Source organism: Pseudorca crassidens, chromosome 1, assembly GCF_039906515.1.
Source record: "Pseudorca crassidens isolate mPseCra1 chromosome 1, mPseCra1.hap1, whole genome shotgun sequence".
NCBI lineage: Eukaryota > Metazoa > Chordata > Mammalia > Artiodactyla > Delphinidae > Pseudorca > Pseudorca crassidens.
Window position 1 is genome coordinate 47,016,958 of NC_090296.1, and position 9,977 is coordinate 47,026,934.

Genomic DNA, 9,977 nt, shown 5'->3' on the forward strand with positions numbered 1-9,977 from the left:
GTTCTGCGGCCTGTCCTTTCTTTGGGGAGGCACAGGGACAAGAGTTACGTGTTGTGGGGAGCCAGGGCTGTTTCAGTCCACTGCAAAGAGCAGGACCTTTCCCATCTCACCTCTTCCCTGCTGGGGTGGCTGCCACACTCAGCAGTCAAAGCTGGGTGTCACTAACATTTATCAGCGCACGCAGCCCAAACGCCGGACCGTGTTTCTAGGACATGACCCTGAGAAGTGGGGATGGGTGGCTTTAATACGTCTCCTTCTAACCACAACTGCAAACCTGACTCCAACATCTTTGGACTGTCATGAGAACTGGCCCTGAGAAAAATGCTCTGGTTGAAAGGCATTGTTTCTGATCTCATAGACTATGACCCGTTGACAAGTGATCTGAGCTGAACTGGCTCAGTGGCCTGGCTTCCAGATGTGAACTCGTAGTTTGGTTTTCCAGCCCTCTCATCTCCATCTGCCCAATAAGGATACTTGAAGCTTTTTTTTTTTTTTAAATAAATAAATTTCTTTATTTCTTTTTTATTTTTGGCTGTGTTGGGTCTTCGTTGCTGTGAGGGGGCTTTCTCTAGTTGAGTGAGCAGGGGCTACTTCGTTTCTCTGCGTGGGCTTCTCATTGTGGTGACTTCTCTTGTTACGGAGCACGGGCTCTAGGTGCACAGGCTTTCTCTAGTTGTGGTGAGCGGGGGCTACTCTTCGTTGCTCTGTGAGGCTTCTCATTGCGGTGGCTTCTCTTGTTGCGGAGCACGGGCTCTAGGTGCACAGGCTTCAGTTGTTGTGCCTTGCAGGCTCAGTAGTTGTGGCCCACAGGCTTAGTTGCTCTGCGGCATGTGGGATTTGCCTGGACCAGGGCTTGAACCTGTGTCCCCTGCATTGGCAACTGGATTCTTAATCACTGTGCCACCATGGAAGTCCAACACTTTGTTTTTAAGGGGAAATAAGTAGCTGGCTTGTTCCTGGCATGTATCTGATATCATCAGGTGGGGACTGCATCTGAAGAGAATTTTGTTTGTATGAAATAGAGATGCCTACTCTTCTATCTAAACTGTGACAAGACAGTTTTCTGTCTTAGCTCAGTGTCAGGAACCAGTAGAGGCTTAAGGCAGAATTTACCTGCAGTTGATTATGGCCTCTGGATTTATAGCAACATTAAAAAGACTCCCTGGTAAAGTTTCTTTGCCTAAGCATGGCTGCTCAATATTCTCATCCTGAGTAAGACATTTAATGTTGAGTTGTCTGAAATGTCTTGAAGTTCAGCTGTGCATTTGAGATGGAGTCCAGTTAGACAAGGCATGGGCCTATGTCCTGTAGGAGGAGAGTGACGTGGAGTAGAATTGAAGGTTTGGGCTCTGTAGACATGCCCACAGACTGATTTGCTTCAGTGCCAGCTTTCCTGCCTTTGGAAAACTGGAGTTGTGTTTGTGCGTACAGTCTTCAAGCAACAGGCCACGTGTCGTAGTGGAGATCTTGGTAGCTTTGGAGTTGGATGGCCTGGGTTCAAAGTTTTACCTGTAAATAGTCCCGGGGACTAACAGCAAGATAATGGACTTTTATGTGCCTTCTTTTGCTAATTTCCGAAACAGAATACTAATTGCTTACCTTGTGGGATTCTTGTGATACTTGAATGAAACAGCACGTCTAATTATTTTATACTAAGTTTGCCTTTATTTAAATTATTGTATACTAGGTCTTTTCCTGCCTGACTCTTATCTCACTTCCCAACACCTCAAATACAAAAAATGGGAAATATGGGAGAGAAGGTGCTAAACCCCAGAGAGAGCGTGTCTGAGGCTGGTGGTCAGGAAAGGTACATAACTCAGCATCCCGATTGGGAGGGGCTGCACGGTATCAGCCATGTCTGCAAAGCATCCTTTAACAAGCACAGGCAGAGCTCCAGGCTGTTTCAAGGAGCTCCTGAAGCCCACACATCAGAGGTGGGAGTCCAATTTCCCCAGGGCTGCCATCCACTCTCCAAGGCAGAGTCACCGGACAAGTGATTCCCAGACCCGGCCTTTTCTCAGGCCCTGAGTCTCTGACCGAGAACTCCCTCGGGCTCTGCTTTGTAACTGTAGCCAGGCCCCACGCGAGACCAAGTGCAAGTGCAAGGACAAGACAAAAACATTAAGAGTTGTTTCAAAATCGGAGACAAATGTAAACTAATATAAAAATAATAGCACTCCCTTGACCCTGTATCTTTGAGGTTTTCAGGGCCTCAGAGCTCTCTAATGGATTGCTTCATGGTCTAATCTGCCTTGTGTTTCTCTGAATTTAGTGATGCTGGGAGAGCAGGGCACAGGACTCTAGGAACTGAAACAAAGAACAGAAAAACAAGGAATGCTTGGCAACAGTAAATTTTTAAAATATTTTTTGTTCTCTTCTCAGAATATATCACATCATACTCTTGAAAAACAATTCATACAGAAAGGTTTTTCAAAGAAATTAGTATGTGTGTGTATGTACAAAATATCTATGCATCTGTAAATTATTTATATTTACCACTGATAGACTTTGCTTATCACATTAGAATAATAAGGAAAATACTAGTTTAAAAAAAAGCAGATTTAAGTGCTCTCCTCCTCACTCTCTCTCCCTCCCTCTTTCTTTGAAGATTTCTAAAATACATCTGCAAGATAACATTTGGGGATGGTAAAAAAAAAAAATCATGCTTTCATTGTTGATACTTAACAATTTGGAAATGAGATATTTATTTGTTGTAACTTTAAAATTCAATTCATTGTGTTTATCAAGCAACTACTAAGTGCCTAGTAAAAATCGGTACACAACTCAGTTCTTATTCCTAAGGAGTGTAGGGTCATCATGTCAGAGGTAGTTGGAGGAACTGGACCTGCAGTAACTGGAGACAGCAGGAGAAGGTGGTCAGAGAAGCGTTATGATAACATGAATGCGTGTGTGCAAATGCTAAAGAACTTTCGAGGTGGTCAGGAGAAAATGAACCAGTGATGCCTGGAAGACCAGAAATGTCAGAGGTAGAGTTGGAGATGGAACGTATGGGGCTTTTGAGAGATTTTCTTCTCCTTACAATTAGGCCTTGTAAGCAACTGTAAATAAAGCCGTTGTTTGTGTCCACACAGAGCTTGGCGCACACGGAGGCCAAAGATTGGAGCAAGTGATATATGCCACATTTCCTTCCTCCCCTGAGTGGAGGATGGAAAGCCCTTCTCACTTTGCTCCAGGAGACAACAGACGTAACTGATTTTCAGTGAACGCATTGTCCAGCTGCCAGAAACAATGGCCGGATCTTAGCCTTGGCCATCTTCGGAGATGCGGCCCTGGAAGTGCAACGGCTCCAGGTTTTGCTTATTCTCTCCGGATGCCCGGAGTGGGGCTTTTGCACGTCGTGGTCTGTGCCTGATTTCGGCAGGTTGCACAGTATTAGTTCTGATGCTCTGTTTTAATTTGAGGCCCCTGGGATCCTTCCTGTCTTCCCGTTTAAATGTCACCACTCAGGGAGGTCTGTCTGGATTGCCTCTATTATTCTTTGGCCCAGCATCCTGTTTATTTCGTCTGAGACACTTTTCACAAACTAATTATTTTGCTTGTTAGTTTTGATGAAGAGAGCATTCCCTGTATCATAAGACAGCGTTATGTGCCAGTAGTGTTGGAGAAAGAAAGGTTAAAGCCTCAGGAGGTTTTCAGCTCTCCTTTCGAATAGCTCTGGAAGTTTACTTATGACCATACGCTGTCTCTCCTTCCCTTGCTGAGCATCACAGAGTTTCCTCTTTTCCACCTCAGTGTCACGACTCCATGGCCTTCGAGGCAGCCAGGCAGCGGGAGCGGTGGGTCCAGTCTCTGGGCGGTGAACATACTTGTCCCATCTGTGCGACGTACTTCTTATCAATGACAAAAACGTGTTTCAAGTTCCAAGTCTGTGGTCTCTTTACTGCCTCATATAGCTGGTCTTTTCGTGTCTGTCTCCCCTTCTGGATTATTCACACCGAGAGGAGAGGGCCCAGGTCTGTCTCGTTGCTTGTTATATTCCTAGGTTGTAGCATAGTGTGGGTCTGACCCATGTGTACTGGGTTCTCGGTCAAGGGAGATCATTGCTTCTTCCCTTCCCTCTAGCCACATTTTACCTCCGAAGCGCTTCCATCTCCCAACAGCTGTGTAGCCCACCTGAGCCACCCGAATTTTCAGGGTGAAGAGGAGCGTAGAAAAACTGCTTCTAGTTCTTCCTCTAATTGGTTTCAAGCTCTCTTCTGGGGAGTTTGGGGAAGGAGTGAGAAATACAGAGAGTCCCAAGACATTCCCCCTGAGCCCCCAACCCCCCATTCCAACCTTCCTGTGCAGGCTGGTGGTAGTTTGTTTCTCCCTGGACCCTCCTTTCCTCTCGCCCTCTCTCAGGCCGGCTCCCTATGTGGGCTGTTCTTCTTGTTCTTGGATGCTTGGATCGCTCTTTATCTACTCGCCATCTGTGTAAGGGGATCCTGCCAAGATGATCAGATGTGAACTCAGCACCAGAAACATTTTAATTAATTTATGGTGATAAAATGTGAAAAGAAAACCATTGAGGAAAGCCTGGGCCAAAGAAAATTAAACATAAGAGGAAACAAAGAAACCAGAGCCATGTGGCCTTGGAAGGAAGGGCCCGGTTGGCAAAGGAGCCAGCAAACACTTTCTTTCTCTTGCCCTCTTCGCTTTTTTAATAACACCCAGGTGGAAAAGCCACAGAGGGCCCAGGGACTCGAGGGGGTACGGGAGGAAACTGAGTAGCCTGCTATTGGCCTAGACTTCTTGATCAGGGCAATTGACCACGGGTATGTAGAACACACAGTGCAAGGCTGCAGGATTGCAGGCCCCCACGGTAGCAGGGATGGCCAATTTTTTCAGGTAAGCAGAAGACGGAAGTTTCTTAAGCTGCAGCTCTGAAACACTTCAGTGGATATAAATAGTGGTTCTCAGGGGATGGGGATGGAGTGATAAGATAGATGTTTAAGGTACAAACTTGCAACGAGTAGTAAAGAAGCCACAGAGGTCAATTGCACAGTATAATGAATATAGACAATATTGTGCTATAATTATGTAACGTAATAAGTATCGCTAAAATGGCAATCATGCTACAATACATAAATGTATCTAAGTAAAAAAAAAAAAAACCCTTCAGTGGATGTTTAAAGAAGTCTGTATTTAAAGTAAGTATGGCTTCACTGCAGCCTAGCAAACAGTATCTGGGTAGGGTAATGCCTATATTGGGAAAATCCTAAAGAAAACCAGTATTAGCTAGCTTTACCCCTCCTAAGACAAAAACAGACCAGCAGTACCTATGTGTAGGCTGCCGGGTCATTTGAGGGATTTGTCAGGTTGGTTTGATTTAGTATTTCTTCCTTTTTCCTCTTTTTTATGTGAAGCACCTACTGAGTGCTGAGTAAAGACAAATTTCCCAATCACTCCTTCTAACTGAACTTTAGATGAAGATAAGAGAAAAAGGGAAAACACTTGTGAACCAGCACGTAGGAATTCTAGCCAAATAAGAAATTACTTTGTTTCTAATTTATGCAGATATTGTATCTTTATAGATTTGATGGTCTCAATCCAACTGGTGTAATTCAAGGAAAAAAACAGACTCAAAAGCAAGTGGGAGAAAAATGGAGCAGTGAAGGGGAAAGATGGGGACTCATTAATTGCAGACAGGGAAAGAAGTTAGACTTCTCAGGGATTTAGAGGACTAGAGAGAACGTATGGCCTGATTGTCCTAATTAGGAGGGAACTGTATAAAATTGAATAAATAAATTCATGTTGAACTTAGTAAGGGATTATTTATACAGCTGATTTAACAGAATAATAGAATTTTAGAGTTGTGACGTCATACTATGGGTCCAAATCAGAACTACCTAGAGAGGTTTTTTTTTTTCCCTTTAAAAGAAAACCAGCATTTATGGGGTGGGGCCTTGGCATGGGCATTTTGAGAGCGTCTGATGTGTAAGAGAGAGAGTTTGTTAAGAGAGTCTGATGTGGATTCCCATGAATTTATCCTTCCATTCATTCCACATGTATTGAGTACCTGTTATTGGCCGGACACTATGGTTGGTGCTGGGAACACTATGGTCAGGAGAAAAGGACATGGCCCCCGCTCTCACGGAGGTGTGGTCTGTGGGCAATGCATGACTCTTTCATTTTCAGTTAAAGACACTGTTATTCTGAAAGCTTAAGTGACCTTCCCTGGATAACCAAATTAGGTGGTAGTAAACTGGAATGGAACTATACCCAGATCTCCCAATTCTTATTTCCATGTTCTTTCCAGTAACTACCCTTGTTGATTTCTTGATGATCTTTTATTTAGGCTAATATTAAAATGTTTGAGGTTCCAGTTGTACTCGAAAAGCAGCTAGGTTTGGATCTTGTTTGCTATCCTTCCCCTACCATGTGTTAGCTTTATGACACTGGGCACGTGTGTAACCTATAACAACCTCCAATAGAACAGAACTTAGAATAGAACCATGCCTACCACACTGGCGGAGGGAGTGGGTGGGACTATTGAGGAGACAGCATAAGCGGGAACACCTGTCCAGAAGCTGGGACTTTGGGAGAACTCGCCATTTACTACAAGTTCTGGCCAGTTCTTTGCAGGAAGTCCCAAACCTTACTGGGTATCGCTGGGGGCGGGGTGCATGGGGAGTTAGCCTGAGTACTGGCAGAGTGACCAAGTCTACCTCACTCTTTGGAAGATGCCAAGTCAGTGTTGGGCACGTTGGCATCAGGTGAATCCTGCCATCCAAGCAGCGGTGGTGCACTTAGGATGCCAGTGGTTGGTCTCTGGGGCTTATGACAAGGCACTGGCAGCCTTTCCAGAGCAAGCCAGAAATTCACTGGCACAAGAAGAGTCTGAACTGAGAAGGCGCAGGCAGCCCTGGAGACAGAGCCAGGAGTGCAGTGGCAGTGATTACAGAAACTCCCACTGAATGCTTCTTGGTTTCCTGTGCAGACCCGTCAGCCTGCCCCAGGGCATGTTGTGGTTACTTCCCAGGCTGCCTGCTACTGACCAGCTCAACAACCTTGGCCACGGCCTGAATATTGAGTGACTTTCCCTGTCAGGATAGAAGTCACCACCCAAACTTGCTCCAGGTATCAGCACCAAATCTTGGGACCAACTTAGAAGGGAAGAGATGAGAAGAAACTGGTTGGATCAAGGTGGAGCCATCTGTACCGCCAGCAGCAAGAATCTGATTTAAAATGCAGCTCTCCGCAAGAGGGAGGAGACACGGGAACATATGTCTATGTACAACTGATTCACTTTGTTATAGAGCAGAAACTAATACACCACTGTAAAGCAATTTTACTCCAATAAAGGTGTTAAAAAAATAAAATAAAATGTAGCTCTCAAAGCTTTTTCAGATCTTTATTATTTAAGAGAACATATCACCTCTCCTAGGTATATGGACAAGAGAAATCATATACATGTTGACCAGAAGACACATAAAAGAATGTCTATGGCTACATTATATGTAATGCTGGACACGACTCAAATGCTCATCAACAGTAAGAAGAATAAAGTCATGGTGGTATAATATAATCACACAACGGAATGTATAGCAATGAGGATGAACAAACCATAAATACATGAAACAACAAGATTGACTCTCACAAACAGAATATTAGCACAGGAAGCCAGATGTAAAAAAGTACACTGATTCTACTTATATGATGTTTAAAACAGGCAAAACTTACTTATGATGTTAGAAGTCAGGACAGTGGCTACTTTTGATGAAGGGTAGTGACTGGTGGGACATGCAAAGTAAGTTTCTGGGGTGTGGGTGATGTGCTGTTTCTTGATCTGCGTGTTGGTTGCATGGGATTATTGAGTTTGTGAAAGTTCATTGAGTTGCATACTTAGGATTTGTGCCCTTTGTATCTGTACATTGAGCTTCAGTGAAAAGTTTACAAAAAAAGAGGAGCATGTTAATATTTCTGCACCATGATGGTCATAGATTGCTGCCTGGACTGGAAGTCTGCATTGTGGTTTTTCCACCAGTAAAATAATAAAGTAAAACTCGGCAGTTTCTTCTGTCTGGGAGAGAGTAGGCACTCAATACAGTTGTTGAATAAATAAAGAATGGGGCATAGTTTTCCTGTGGGACAGGTAAGCTATTAGGTAAGAGTGCCAGGGAATTTAAAAAGCCCCCCTAGGGAAATTCTATTATCACAGATTTTTCTTATCTAAACCATGGTGTCAGACCTTGAGGAGGGGAGCCTCACACCTGTGCATGCCATCTGGCTTAAATGCGCATGTGCAAGCTTCGGGTCCTCCTTGCTGCTGTGGAGAGCAGCCCAGATTCGGGATGATGTGGAACCTCCCCGTAAGGAGCATTTCCTCTATTCCACAGCCCGTGGAGCCCTTCCTTAGGCCCAGAGATGTTTGACCTAGGGGCATGGCTTGTGGCAAGGCAGGAAATACCTCTTTTTTTTTTTTTTTTTTTTTTTTTTTTTTGCAGTACGCGGGCCTCTCACTGTTGTGGCCTCTCCGGTTGCGGAGCACAGGCTCCGGACGCACAGGCTCAGCGGCCATGGCTCACGGGCCCAGCCGCTCCGCGGCACGTGGGATCTTTCCGGACCGGGGCACGAACCCGCGTCCCCTGCATCGGCAGGCGGACTCTCAACCACTGCGCCACCAGGGAAGCCCAATACCTCATCTTGTTGGGGAACAAGAAAGGGAAATTAGAAGGCACCGTTAAGCAGTACAGGCTGACTGAGTCCAGGTCTGCCAAACATCTTCCAGGAAGTGTGATGGGGCAGGGACACAGACCTGCAAACAGGGGCAGATCTGTGGTGGTAGCAATTCAAGTCGTCCTAACTCCAGCCCAGGTGGAATCTCTTTCAGTCCCACGCACCTTCTAGTCAAACTTGTTAGGAGGGCAAAAGTGTCAAGGGTTGGAGAGCTGGTTTAAGCCACATACAAGGCCTGTTGAAGTCATTTTCCATTAGAAGATTGCAAGTGGTGAACGTGAAATGTGCATTCACACAGAGACTCGGTCCTATCCGTAAAGCCTGGATTTTGCTCCCTCTTTTGAAGGCTCAAAAAACATCATATTATGCAACTCAAATCCAACAAACAGCACAATATCAAGAAACCTTTGAAACCGGGTGACTCCTTTGTCTCTAAAGGTAGCTGTGCTTCCCCTGGCCCTGGTGAGACGGACCAAGAAGTCTTGGTTTTCAGAGCACAACCCCAGAACTGGGTTCTTAACGGCTGTGTTGAGTGCGGGGAGCTACGTGCTGATGAACTGTGAGCTGGGCTCTCTTGGAGATTTGCTTTTTCCTGATGATGAAGTCGCTTAATCAGCTTGTGTAACAGGAGTATGTCTGTGTTTTGCTCAAATGTCAGATAATGATGACATTTGCACAGAGACGAAGTCAAAGGGGGCATCCTGCCTTCCAAGGGCAGAGTCCGGTTCACAGGGTCTCGTGAAGCCCGTCCGGAGGCCCAGACACCCCAGCTCTGATGCTCGGATCTCACTTTCAGCCCTGGGTGTTATCCTCGGAGGACAGCCGTCTTTAGGGTAGGTGCGGTGGTGACCTCTTCCTTTGCATTGCTGGGGACTGAGGGCAGAGGGGTGGATGCAGGGCTGGGTGCGGGAGGAGAATGGAGAAGAGTTGGGGGGCGTAGTCTTTGGAACCACTAGCGTAGGCTGAGAGGCTCTAGGCGTTGAAAGACAAAGCAACAAACCTATCATTAGCACTAAGCCCTGGGTGTGTTCTTCCCCCTCTGCTTCTAACACTACCTCCGAGAGATCCATTTTTGGAGTGACAAAAAGGTTTCCCTTTTATTCATTTGAGAGAGAGAATGAGGAAAATTGATTGTAAAGATCCCTGCAAATCTGGCTACGTCAACTTGGGAAGGTCTGTGGTCATGTCCCCCGCAGGCCTCAGTTTTCTTCTCTGCTGTAAAGCAAGAGTATTGGGCTCTCCCTTCTCTCAGGTCCCTTTCAGCCTGAAAGTTCTGCATTCCAAAGTTTCTTCCAAAC